We start from the raw sequence: 13,591 nt of genomic DNA, 5'->3' as shown, positions 1-13,591 counted from the left end.
GTTATCGCTTCTCGGCCTTTTGGCTAAGATCAAGTGTAGTATCTGTTCTTATCAGTTTAATATCTGATACGTCCCCTATCTGGGGACCATATATTAAATGGATTTTTAGAACAGGGAGATGGAAAAAGAGCTTGCTCTGTCCACTCCACGCATTGACCTGGTATTGCAGTATCTCCAGGACCGGTGCACCCCTTCTTTAATGCAGTTTCTAAAATCAGAAAGAATTGAATTCAATGTTTTTTGTTCATTTTGCTTGTTTGTCGGATTTTGGGATGGACTCTTTGGCTTTGCTTTTCTTCTCCTCATTGGATTTTTCATGTTCAAAGTTGCAGAAGCCAGATTACAAGCTCATTTTGGTTCAACTTCAGCAACTGTGCATTGCATTGCCATGTAATGTAATGAAATGCTATCTTTCTAGCTCTCCCTTTTTACTTCCTTTTGGATAAACAGACATATTAGGCAAGCATTTTGGAGCTTTCACCTAAATAACTACAGGTGGTGAGATAAGCTGCACAATATAATTGACCTTTCAGTATATTGTTGCACACACACCATCTATTTAGCAAATGCCCTTGTTATCAACAGCAGCCTTTAAACTCACCTGAGCTAACAGGTATGTGCGCTGGTTACTCTGCTGCGCTTAAAATTTCTTTTTTGGTTTGCTACAATGCCTTTTCTGAAACGTTGTCTCCCTCTGCTGGAACACTGACTTCTTTCATTTAATGCCTGCAGACTATAAAAGAGAACCCAACCCAAAAAGTTTGGTTGATTAGTCTGTGGCATTCTGTTAAACTGTTGCTTATGGCGGTCTCTGTGAGCTTCTCAGCGACATTCAGCCAGCCAGGTATCCTGCCTGCAGTAGATGGAATGTGGCAATGGAACGCTGGCTGGCGTGTCATAATAGGCTCTGAGCCTTTATATACCTGTGCACAGCAGCAGCCACCTTCAGTCTGCTGCTGGACAGCCAGCAGCAGCAGCAGCAGCAGGAGAGGTATGTAATCAGCAGCCCTCCTGCTAAGGGTAGACAGCTGCTCGTTCCACCCCACCCCCCGCCTTAATTGGTTCTCCTCCTTCCAACGGTGTTGAGGCGGGTGGGAACAGCAGGGGGTGAAGGTGCTGTGTTTAAAGAGGTGGAGTTATGCAGATCTAAAACGCGTGGATTGCAGCAGCAGCAAGCCGAAAAGTGCAGGCATGTAAGGGATCTAGAGGTTGACAACATGTCTTCTTAACGGGAGTCCAGGAGCTCATCTCCACAAATGGACTTTTCAGGATCCTTGGGTGGCTCCGTAGTTTGAAAAAAATTCTGGTTATCGCTTCTCGGCCTTTTGGCTAAGATCAAGTGTAGTATCTGTTCTTATCAGTTTAATATCTGATACGTCCCCTATCTGGGGACCATATATTAAATGGATTTTTAGAACAGGGAGATGGAAAAAGAGCTTGCTCTGTCCACTCCACGCATTGACCTGGTATTGCAGTATCTCCAGGACCGGTGCACCCCTTCTTTAATGCAGTTTCTAAAATCAGAAAGAATTGAATTCAATGTTTTTTTGTTCATTTTGCTTGTTTGTCGGATTTTGGGATGGACTCTTTGGCTTTGCTTTTCTTCTCCTCATTGGATTTTTCATGTTCAAAGTTGCAGAAGCCAGATTACAAGCTCATTTTGGTTCAACTTCAGCAACTGTGCATTGCATTGCCATGTAATGTAATGAAATGCTATCTTTCTAGCTCTCCCTTTTTACTTCCTTTTGGATAAACAGACATATTAGGCAAGCATTTTGGAGCTTTCACCTAAATAACTACAGGTGGTGAGATAAGCTGCACAATATAATTGACCTTTCAGTATATTGTTGCACACACACCATCTATTTAGCAAATGCCCTTGTTATCAACAGCAGCCTTTTAAACTCACCTGAGCTAACAGGTATGTGCGCTGGTTACTCTGCTGCGCTTAAAATTTCTTTTTTGGTTTGCTACAATGCCTTTTCTGAAACGTTGTCTCCCTCTGCTGGAACACTGACTTCTTTCATTTAATGCCTGCAGACTATAAAAGAGAACCCAACCCAAAAAGTTTGGTTGATTAGTCTGTGGCATTCTGTTAAACTGTTGCTTATGGCGGTCTCTGTGAGCTTCTCAGCGACATTCAGCCAGCAGGTATCCTGCCTGCAGTAGATGGAATGTGGCAATGGAACGCTGGCTGCGCGTGTCATAATAGGCTCTGAGCCTTTATATACCTGTGCACAGCAGCAGCCACCTTCAGTCTGCTGCTGGACAGCCAGCAGCAGCAGCAGCAGCAGGAGAGGTATGTAATCAGCAGCCCTCCTGCTAAGGGTAGACAGCTGCTCGTTCCACCCCACCCCCCGCCTTAATTGGTTCTCCTCCCTTCCAACGGTGTTGAGGCGGGTGGGAACAGCAGGGGGTGAAGGTGCTGTGTTTAAAGAGGTGGAGTTATGCAGATCTAAAACGCGTGGATTGCAGCAGCAGCAAGCCGAAAAGTGCAGGCATGTAAGGGATCTAGAGGTTGACAACATGTCTTCTTAACGGGAGTCCAGGAGCTCATCTCCACAAATGGACTTTTCAGGATCCTTGGGTGGCTCCGTAGTTGAAACCAATTCTGGTTATCGCTTCTCGGCCTTTTGGCTAAGATCAAGTGTAGTATCTGTTCTTATCAGTTTAATATCTGATACGTCCCCTATCTGGGGACCATATATTAAATGGATTTTAGAACAGGGAGATGGAAAAAGAGCTTGCTCTGTCCACTCCACGCATTGACCTGGTATTGCAGTATCTCCCAGGACCGGTGCACCCCTTCTTTAATGCAGTTTCTAAAATCAGAAAGAATTGAATTCAATGTTTTTTGTTCATTTTGCTTGTTTGTCGGATTTTGGGATGGACTCTTTGGCTTTGCTTTTCTTCTCCTCATTGGATTTTTCATGTTCAAAGTTGCAGAAGCCAGATTACAAGCTCATTTTGGTTCAACTTCAGCAACTGTGCATTGCATTGCCATGTAATGTAATGAAATGCTATCTTTCTAGCTCTCCCTTTTTACTTCCTTTTGGATAAACAGACATATTAGGCAAGCATTTTGGAGCTTTCACCTAAATAACTACAGGTGGTGAGATAAGCTGCACAATATAATTGACCTTTCAGTATATTGTTGCACACACACCATCTATTTAGCAAATGCCCTTGTTATCAACAGCAGCCTTTTAAACTCACCTGAGCTAACAGGTATGTGCGCTGGTTACTCTGCTGCGCTTAAAATTTCTTTTTTGGTTTGCTACAATGCCTTTTCTGAAACGTTGTCTCCCTCTGCTGGAACACTGACTTCTTTCATTTAATGCCTGCAGACTATAAAAGAGAACCCAACCCAAAAAGTTTGGTTGATTAGTCTGTGGCATTCTGTTAAACTGTTGCTTATGGCGGTCTCTGTGAGCTTCTCAGCGACATTCAGCCAGCCAGGTATCCTGCCTGCAGTAGATGGAATGTGGCAATGGAACGCTGGCTGCGCGTGTCATAATAGCTCTGAGCCTTTATATACCTGTGCACAGCAGCAGCCACCTTCAGTCTGCTGCTGGACAGCCAGCAGCAGCAGCAGCAGCAGGAGAGGTATGTAATCAGCAGCCCTCCTGCTAAGGGTAGACAGCTGCTCGTTCCACCCCACCCCCCGCCTTAATTGGTTCTCCTCCCTTCCAACGGTGTTGAGGCGGGTGGGAACAGCAGGGGGTGAAGGTGCTGTGTTTAAAGAGGTGGAGTTATGCAGATCTAAAACGCGTGGATTGCAGCAGCAGCAAGCCGAAAAGTGCAGGCATGTAAGGATCTAGAGGTTGACAATGTCTTCTTAACGGGAGTCCAGGAGCTCATCTCCACAAATGGACTTTTCAGGATCCTTGGGTGGCTCCGTAGTTTGAAACCAATTCTGGTTATCGCTTCTCGGCCTTTTGGCTAAGATCAAGTGTAGTATCTGTTCTTATCAGTTTAATATCTGATACGTCCCCTATCTGGGGACCATATATTAAATGGATTTTTAGAACAGGGAGATGGAAAAGAGCTTGCTCTGTCCACTCCACGCATTGACCTGGTATTGCAGTATCTCCAGGACCGGTGCACCCCTTCTTTAATGCAGTTTCTAAAATCAGAAAGTATGAATTCAATGTTTTTTGTTCATTTTGCTTGTTTGTTGGATTTGGGATGGACTCTTTGGCTTTGCTTTTCTTCTCCTCATTGGATTTTTCATGTTCAAAGTTGCAGAAGCCAGATTACAAGCTCATTTTGGTTCAACTTCAGCAACTGTGCATTGCATTGCCATGTAATGTAATGAAATGCTATCTTTCTAGCTCTCCCTTTTTACTTCATTTTGGATAAACAGACATATTAGGCAAGCATTTTGGAGCTTTCACCTAAATAACTACAGGTGGTGAGATAAGCTGCACAATATAATTGACCTTTCAGTATATTGTTGCACACACACCATCTATTTAGCAAATGCCCTTGTTATCAACAGCAGCCTTTAAACTCACCTGAGCTAACAGGTATGTGCGCTGGTTACTCTGCTGCGCTTAAAATTTTCTTTTTTGGTTTGCTACAATGCCTTTTCTGAAACGTTGTCTCCCTCTGCTGGAACACTGACTTCTTTCATTTAATGCCTGCAGACTATAAAAGAGAACCCAACCCAAAAAGTTTGTTGATTAGTCTGTGGCATTCTGTTAAACTGTTGCTTATGGCGGTCTCTGTGAGCTTCTCAGCGACATTCAGCCAGCCAGGTATCCTGCCTGCAGTAGATGGAATGTGGCAATGGAACGCTGGCTGCGCGTGTCATAATAGGCTCTGAGCCTTTATATACCTGTGCACAGCAGCAGCCACCTTCAGTCTGCTGCTGGACAGCCAGCAGCAGCAGCAGCAGCAGCAGCAGGAGAGGTATGTAATCAGCAGCCCTCCTGCTAAGGGTAGACAGCTGCTCGTTCCACCCCACCCCCCGCCTTAATTGGTTCTCCTCCCTTCCAACGGTGTTGAGGCGGGTGGGAACAGCAGGGGGTGAAGGTGCTGTGTTTAAAGAGGTGGAGTTATGCAGATCTAAAACGCGTGGATTGCAGCAGCAGCAAGCCGAAAAGTGCAGGCATGTAAGGGATCTAGAGGTTGACAACATGTCTTCTTAACGGGAGTCCAGGAGCTCATCTCCACAAATGGACTTTCAGGATCCTTGGGTGGCTCCGTAGTTTGAAACCAATTCTGGTTATCGCTTCTCGGCCTTTTGGCTAAGATCAAGTGTAGTATCTGTTCTTATCAGTTTAATATCTGATACGTCCCCTATCTGGGGACCATATATTAAATGGATTTTTAGAACAGGGAGATGGAAAAAGAGCTTGCTCTGTCCACTCCACGCATTGACCTGGTATTGCAGTATCTCCAGGACCGGGGCACCCCTTCTTTAATGCAGTTTCTAAAATCAGAAAGAATTGAATTCAATGTTTTTTGTTCATTTTGCTTGTTTGTCGGATTTTGGGATGGACTCTTTGGCTTTGCTTTTCCTTCTCCTCATTGGATTTTTCATGTTCAAAGTTGCAGAAGCCAGATTACAAGCTCATTTTGGTTCAACTTCAGCAACTGTGCATTGCATTGCCATGTAATGTAATGAAATGCTATCTTTCTAGCTCTCCCTTTTTACTTCCTTTTGGATAAACAGACATATTAGGCAAGCATTTTGGAGCTTTCACCTAAATAACTACAGGTGGTGAGATAAGCTGCACAATATAATTGACCTTTCAGTATATTGTTGCACACACACCATCTATTTAGCAAATGCCCTTGTTATCAACAGCAGCCTTTTAAACTCACCTGAGCTAACAGGTATGTGCGCTGGTTACTCTGCTGCGCTTAAAATTTCTTTTTTGGTTTGCTACAATGCCTTTTCTGAAACGTTGTCTCCCTCTGCTGGAACACTGACTTCTTTCATTTAATGCCTGCAGACTATAAAAGAGAACCCAACCCAAAAAGTTTGGTTGATTAGTCTGTGGCATTCTGTTAAACTGTTGCTTATGGCGGTCTCTGTGAGCTTCTCAGCGACATTCAGCCAGCCAGGTATCCTGCCTGCAGTAGATTGAATGTGGCAATGGAACGCTGGCTGCGCGTGTCATAATAGGCTCTGAGCCTTTATATACCTGTGCACAGCAGCAGCCACCTTCAGTCTGCTGCTGGACAGCCAGCAGCAGCAGCAGCAGCAGCAGCAGAGAGGTATGTAATCAGCAGCCCTCCTGCTAAGGGTAGACAGCTGCTCGTTCCACCCCACCCCCCGCCTTAATTGGTTCTCCTCCCTTCCAACGGTGTTGAGGCGGGTGGGAACAGCAGGGGGTGAAGGTGCTGTGTTTTAAAGAGGTGGAGTTATGCAGATCTAAAACGCGTGGATTGCAGCAGCAGCAAGCCGAAAAGTGCAGGCATGTAAGGGATCTAGAGGTTGACAACATGTCTTCTTAACGGGAGTCCAGGAGCTCATCTCCACAAATGGACTTTTCAGGATCCTTGGGTGGCTCCGTAGTTTTGAAACCAATTCTGGTTATCGCTTCTCGGCCTTTTGGCTAAGATCAAGTGTAGTATCTGTTCTTATCAGTTTAATATCTGATACGTCCCCTATCTGGGGACATATATTAAATGGATTTTAGAACAGGGAGATGGAAAAAGAGCTTGCTCTGTCCACTCCACGCATTGACCTGTATTGCAGTATCTCCAGGACCGGTGCACCCCTTCTTTAATGCAGTTTCTAAAATCAGAAAGTATTGAATTCAATGTTTTTTTGTTCATTTTGCTTGTTTGTTGGATTTTGGGATGGACTCTTTGGCTTTGCTTTTCTTCTCCTCATTGGATTTTTCATGTTCAAAGTTGCAGAAGCCAGATTACAAGCTCATTTTGGTTCAACTTCAGCAACTGTGCATTGCATTGCCATGTAATGTAATGAAATGCTATCTTTTCTAGCTCTCCCTTTTTACTTCCTTTTGGATAAACAGACATATTAGGCAAGCATTTTGGAGCTTTCACCTAAATAACTACAGGTGGTGAGATAAGCTGCACAATATAATTGACCTTTCAGTATATTGTTGCACACACACCATCTATTTAGCAAATGCCCTTGTTATCAACAGCAGCCTTTTAAACTCACCTGAGCTAACAGGTATGTGCGCTGGTTACTCTGCTGCGCTTAAAATTTCTTTTTTGGTTTGCTACAATGCCTTTTCTGAAACGTTGTCTCCCTCTGCTGGAACACTGACTTCTTTCATTTAATGCCTGCAGACTATAAAAGAGAACCCAACCCAAAAAGTTTGGTTGATTAGTCTGTGGCATTCTGTTAAACTGTTGCTTATGGCGGTCTCTGTGAGCTTCTCAGCGACATTCAGCCAGCCAGGTATCCTGCCTGCAGTAGATGGAATGTGGCAATGGAACGCTGGCTGCGCGTGTCATAATAGGCTCTGAGCCTTTATATACCTGTGCACAGCAGCAGCCACCTTCAGTCTGCTGCTGGACAGCCAGCAGCAGCAGCAGCAGCAGCAGCAGGAGAGGTATGTAATCAGCAGCCCTCCTGCTAAGGGTAGACAGCTGCTCGTTCCACCCCACCCCCCGCCTTAATTGGTTCTCCTCCCTTCCAACGGTGTTGAGGCGGGTGGGAACAGCAGGGGGTGAAGGTGCTGTGTTTAAAGAGGTGGAGTTATGCAGATCTAAAACGCGTGGATTGCAGCAGCAGCAAGCCGAAAAGTGCAGGCATGTAAGGGATCTAGAGGTTGACAACATGTCTTCTTAACGGGAGTCCAGGAGCTCATCTCCACAAATGGACTCTTCAGGATCCTTGGGTGGCTCCGTAGTTCGAAACCAATTCTGGTTATCGCTTCTCGGCCTTTTGGCTACGATCAAGTGCTTTATTGCAGGAGATTGTGGTTGAAGGGCACTCGGGTACCCCTCTCCTTGGCCTGGCAGGATCGTCCACTTTGGTGGACTTAACCTGCTTGCTGCTATTAGGGAGAGGGCTTAGTCCCAGGGTAACGAGTTGCGATCCCCCAGCTTCCAGGTGTTTTTCGCTGCAAGAACACTGGGAGCGCAGATTGCAAGCGGCTGCAATTTGCAACCTTGTTGCCTTTTTCCATGGAGGTTGACCCTAACCTCGTGCCTCTTTATGCGAGGCTAAAAAACTCTATCCGAGTTCACTTCACGGCGGGTGGCTCGGATATGAGGAAATTAGGGTATGTAGTCCAGGACGTGCTCAGGAACCTTCTTGGCGTACAAAGGAATGAAATTTTCTCCATCCAGGATTATCCCAGAAGAGGTGACTATGACATCACATTCACCGGAGAAGGTATTTTTAGAGATGTACTAGAAAAGTTAAAAAAAGTTGAAAATAGTCCTGTTTTGAAAGGGATACAAATTGTTGAGCACGTCCTGGATGAGGTAAGACTGGTTATTGTAAAAATATTTTCGCCCTTTGTTTCTGCTCCAGAAGTAATGTCATTTCTAGCAATTTATTTTAAAAGTGTTAAATGTATTGGGAAGATATTAAACGAATATAACATATGGACATCTAAGTGGAAATTCCTTGTGAAGTGTACAAGAGATCCAAATACACCAGGTGGTATACGGCTCCCCCCTGCCCGTTTCAAAATTGGGCAAACAAATGGGGATTTCTTCTTTTCTGGGATGCCAGTATATTGCAGAAATTGTGGGCGCTATGGTCATTCAAAAGAAAACTGTCATGTATCATGTAGAAATTGTGCTAGTGAAGAACATGAGACAAAAGAATGCCCTAAGGAAAAGAAATGCAGTTTTTGCCAGACTCCAGGTCACTTTTATTTTTCTTGCCCTCACAGATTTCGGGAAGATGAGCAAAAGGGGAAGTCCAAGACGTCCGACCAAGGACCAAAAGATCAGACCACCCCTCAGGAGGAGGAACAACAACCTGGAGCCTCTGGAGACAATAAGGGCGTACCAAATAGTGAAGTGTCTCCAGAGTCTATGACAGGTAAAATACCAAATCCCAAAACCTGGCTGCAGGACCTGCGGGAGTCCAAAAGGAGGGCTGAGAAGGAGCAGAAGGGCACTACTGGTAAGGTCAAAAGGGACCGGCAAAAGGCTGACACAGAAGCCCATGCCCAGTCTGGGTCTCCTAGTGCTGAGGGCGCTGAGTGGATAAAGGTGGGTCCTAAGAAAAAGAAAAAGGGTGGTTTGGAGGAGGCAGCAGGAGGTGAACAGATGGACACTTCTCCAGAAGGGGACGTGGACGCTGGACCCTCAGGGGTTTCGGTCTCCGCTGCTACAGGTGGGGACCGGGATCTTGCTGCCTCTGAAGAGTCAGAGGCTCTGCCTTGTGCGCAACCTCCTCCTTTAGGACGACCTTCTACAGGTCAAACAGGGGCGGCGGAACCCCTCGGGGACCCACCTGATGAGGAACTGCATGGCCAGCCAATGGAGACCCAGCGGGTTCTGCCATCCAGCTCTCCGAGCTATGCCAGTGTAGCGTCAGGTTTATATAAATGTGGTAATCTTTCCTCCTCCACGGAGACTCTCGTGACGATACTATCAGATGAGGAGGGAGGCGCAAGCCCAGTGGTCTGATCAGGTTCATCGGACAGGTAAATCCGTTGCTCTTAGTTACCTAAGTAAAATTTCTACATTTTCTAATGATGGCTGAACTCAAAGGTATTTCCCTCAACGTGAGAGGCATAAAATCTAACACGAGAAGAACTGCTCTTTTTAATTTTTTTACGTGTTTTACTGCATCTGTATTTTTTCTGCAAGAATGTAATATCCCACATGAAATGTCATATCAAAAATATAAAGATGAGTGGAAGTGTGGGCCATCTGTCTGGTCCGGATCGAATGCTGCAGGATCAGCGGGTGTAGCCATACTTTTTAAAGGGAACGTTTTAATTGATTTTATTCAGGAAATTTTACCAGGTCGTATTTTATTAGTGAAAGCTTTTATTGATGGTATTAGATGGCAGTTTTTAAATTTTTATGGATCCCCAGAGAAAAATGAAAGAGCCGAAATGCTTGATCTTTTACCATTATTTATTAATAACTCTGAACCTTTTATCTTAGCAGGGGATTTTAATTGTGTTTTAAAAGGTGAAAACCGGCGCTCCAGCTCTGTAAGCAGGAACTACGATAAAACCTCAGGTATGCTACATGATATAGTCAAAGATGCTAAATTGATAGACATATATAAAGAGTGTCATAGTGACAGCCCAGAGGACGCCGGTTTCACTTGGAGCAATGCTAATTGTAGCTCTAGGATTGATTTTATTTTTGGTTCAGATAAAACAATACCTGCCAAATGTGAAGTTTTAACTAATATATTTTCAGACCATAAACTTTTATCCTTTACCATAAAAGTAAATGACAACAAAAAATGTGGTAAGAAAAGCTGGAAAATGAACGTATCCCTTTTAACCGACCCGCAGATTTTATCAGATTTTATTGAGTTTTATAGGAAATGTAGAAAAGGGAAAAAAACAAATGAGACTATGAGTGTATGGTGGGATAGAATGAAAGTAAAAATAAAAGACTTTTTTATTAAAAAGAGTATATGTAGAGCCAAAGAAAAATATGAAGAATATAGAATTTTAAATACCCGCCTACAAACATTATTTAAGCTCAGAGACAATGGGATAGATGTACAACTTGATATTTCAAACTTAAAAGAAGAGATTTCAAAATGGCTAGAACAAAAAGGAAAAGAGATAATTTTTCGTTCTAGAGTACAACATATAGAAGAAAATGAAAAGTGTTCCAGATATTTTTTTAGGAAAAATAAAAAAGAAAAAGTGATAATTGACCATATAGATGGTGAGAATAATATAAAAAATATGCTGGGTAAAGTTGAGGTTTTTTTTTCTAATCTTTTTAATGGAAAAAATATAGATAATAAATTAATGGATGATTCGCTGCAAGGACTAACAGCTGTTTTAGATCCCGCATCCCAAGAGTTTTTATCCCAAGTTTTAACGGAACAAGAAGTGTTAAAAACTATTAAAAGTTTTAAAACTGGAAAGGTCCCTGGTCCTGATGGCATCCCAACAGAATTTTATGTATGTTTTTATGATATTTTAAAAGATGATTTGTTTTATTTGTTTACTGAGGTTTTTAATAATAAGGTTTTATTAAATTCCTGGAAGAAAGGTGAAGTCTCCCTCCTATACAAAAAAGGCGATAAATCAAAATTAGAAAACTGGAGACCAATAACACTTTTAAATTGTGACTATAAAATAATGGCTAAAATTTGTGCAAATCGTCTAAAAGAAGTCATCAGCAAAGTTATTCATTCTAATCAAGTGTGTGGGGTGCCGGGGCGCAGTATATGGGACAATCTGAATTTAGTGAAAGACTGTATTGAGGATGTGAAAGACAGAAAGGGGAAAATGGCGATTTTATCTATTGATTTTGAAAAAGCATTTGACCGTGTCTCACACTTTTATCTTTTTAAAGTTTTAGAGAAAATGGGCATACCAGAAGGGTTTTTACTATCGCTTAAAGCATTTTACAAGGATTGTACAAGTAAGATTTTAGTGAATGGTTTTAAGACACAAGAGGTATTTTTACGGTCAGGGGTGAAACAGGGATGCCCTCTGTCCCCCCTACTGTTTATCTGTGCACTGGAACCAATGTTATGTGCAATACGCCAAAATAAACAGATATGCGGTGTCCCTCTGCCTGGAAGCGGTGGTTTGGAGGCCAAGGTTGTAGGCTACATGGATGACGTGGCGGTCTTGTGTACAGATGCACCATCACTTACGGCCACTCTCCATCAAGTGCAATCCTTTTGCCTAGCTTCTGGTTTTAAAATCAATTTTAATAAGTGTAACATTTTAAGTGTTGGGGAGATGATTTTACGTGATGTACCAATTAATGTCTCCGAATCCATTTCCATTTTAGGTATATCATTCACTGAAAATAATGATGGTTATAATAGTTGGGAAACAGTTACACAGAAAGTAAATACGAAAATATGTATGTGGAACATGAGGAGACTTACAATGGAGGGTAAAGTATTGGTTTTAAAGATGGTGATTTTACCTCTTTTATTGTATCTTAGCATGGTTTTCCCCCCGCCTGTTAATGTTTTAAAAAAGATAACCAAAACCTGTTTTACCTTCTTTTGGAACTCAAAAATGGAAAAGCTGAAAAGAGAAATCGTGATGAAATCAAAAGTAAAAGGTGGTAAAGATTTTCCAGATTTTAATAGGTTTCTTTTAATCCATCTGTTCGTTTACTGTTTTAATGCCCTTTTTAAGAATCACTATTGGTCCTTTTTTATGCGTTTTAATACAGGATTTTTTATGAGAAAGTTTGGATGGTATGAAGTTAATATATCTGTGCCCCATGCTTTTAATTTGTCGACGCATTATGAGATTTTAAGGAAAATAGTGTCCGATTTTAATTTAGGGACTAAGAAAATAGAGGAATTAAGAAATAGTAAGAAACTAATTAAAGAAATACGTAAAAGTGAGGAAATATGTAATGTTGACAGATATGATGATGACAAATCTATGTCTATCTGGAAAATGATTAACGTTTTTTATCTTTTTAATGAACAGAGAGATCTGGCTTGGAGTTGCATGCACCGCTGTCTTCCTTGCCGGGCATTCCAATACAGAAGAGGATTTGTGAGGTCTGCCATCTGCCCAAGAGCCGGATGCCAAGACGAGGAAACGGTGGAACATCTATTATGGACATGTAATTTTGCAAAGGATTTCTGGAGAAGACTGCTCCCCCTACTGGAAAGGGTGGCAGACCTCAAGGACTTTACATATAAAACTGTGCTATACGGACTTATGGAATGCCCCACAATGGACCAGTACACAATGGCTTGGAAGACAGTGAACTGCGCCAAGTCATCTCTCTGGAAAGCGCGCAACATTGCTATTTTTAAACAAGATGTTTTATCAGTGAATGATGTTTTAAGTTTATGTTTATGTGAAATGTATACTTATTATTTAATTGACAAAAAGAAAAATGTACATATTTCCAAAAAATGGCTTGTTGACCAATGGAACCTAATTATTTAAAATCTTTGTATTTTTTTGTTTTGTAAATTTCATTTGTCTTTTAACGTTTGGTATTTGTGTAATTATGCTTGTAATTTGTTAAAGTTTTAATAAACGGTTTTATCCCTCTGCAGGGGATAGCCAAATTAAAAAAAAAAAATCTGTTCTTATCAGTTTAATATCTGATACGTCCCCTATCTGGGGACCATATATTAAATGGATTTTTAGAACAGGGAGATGGAAAAAGAGCTTGCTCTGTCCACTCCACGCATTGACCTGGTATTGCAGTATCTCCAGGACCGGTGCACCCCTTCTTTAATGCAGTTTCTAAAATCAGAAAGAATTTAATTCAATGTTTTTTGTTCATTTTGCTTGTTTGTCGGATTTTGGGATGGACTCTTTGGCTTTGCTTTTCTTCTCCTCATTGGATTTTTCATGTTCAAAGTTGCAGAAGCCAGATTACAAGCTCATTTTGGTTCAACTTCAGCAACTGTGCATTGCATTGCCATGTAATGTAATGAAATGCTATCTTTCTAGCTCTCCCTTTTTACTTCCTTTTGGATAAACAGACATAT

At 42.2% G+C, this 13,591-nt stretch overlaps 7 non-coding genes across 7 annotated transcripts; all 7 read left to right on the top strand.

The window, feature by feature from the left end:
* Window positions 1-3: 3 nt before the first annotated feature.
* LOC141207094 (U2 spliceosomal RNA) lies at window positions 4-194 on the top strand. Its single transcript, XR_012277519.1, has one exon. It is a non-coding gene; the product is annotated as a U2 spliceosomal RNA (small nuclear RNA).
* A 1,115-nt stretch (window positions 195-1,309) lies between these two features.
* On the top strand, window positions 1,310-1,500 carry LOC141207093 (U2 spliceosomal RNA). The gene has a single exon (XR_012277518.1). It is a non-coding gene; the product is annotated as a U2 spliceosomal RNA (small nuclear RNA).
* Window positions 1,501-2,617: 1,117 nt separating this feature from the next.
* On the top strand, window positions 2,618-2,808 carry LOC141207240 (U2 spliceosomal RNA). The gene has a single exon (XR_012277658.1). It is a non-coding gene; the product is annotated as a U2 spliceosomal RNA (small nuclear RNA).
* A 1,114-nt stretch (window positions 2,809-3,922) lies between these two features.
* On the top strand, window positions 3,923-4,112 carry LOC141207162 (U2 spliceosomal RNA). Its single transcript, XR_012277584.1, has one exon. It is a non-coding gene; the product is annotated as a U2 spliceosomal RNA (small nuclear RNA).
* Window positions 4,113-5,232: 1,120 nt separating this feature from the next.
* LOC141207165 (U2 spliceosomal RNA) lies at window positions 5,233-5,423 on the top strand. The gene has a single exon (XR_012277587.1). It is a non-coding gene; the product is annotated as a U2 spliceosomal RNA (small nuclear RNA).
* A 1,126-nt stretch (window positions 5,424-6,549) lies between these two features.
* LOC141207242 (U2 spliceosomal RNA) lies at window positions 6,550-6,737 on the top strand. Its single transcript, XR_012277659.1, has one exon. It is a non-coding gene; the product is annotated as a U2 spliceosomal RNA (small nuclear RNA).
* Window positions 6,738-13,138: 6,401 nt separating this feature from the next.
* LOC141207297 (U2 spliceosomal RNA) lies at window positions 13,139-13,329 on the top strand. Its single transcript, XR_012277708.1, has one exon. It is a non-coding gene; the product is annotated as a U2 spliceosomal RNA (small nuclear RNA).
* The last annotated feature ends 262 nt before the right edge of the window (window positions 13,330-13,591 follow it).

The sequence above is a fragment of the Phyllobates terribilis genome, unplaced genomic scaffold, assembly GCF_046119375.1.
Source record: "Phyllobates terribilis strain yellow unplaced genomic scaffold, ASM4611937v1 Scaffold_160__1_contigs__length_4322635, whole genome shotgun sequence".
NCBI lineage: Eukaryota > Metazoa > Chordata > Amphibia > Anura > Dendrobatidae > Phyllobates > Phyllobates terribilis.
Note: the sequence above shows the minus strand (reverse complement) of the source record. Positions and strands in the feature narration are given on the sequence as shown.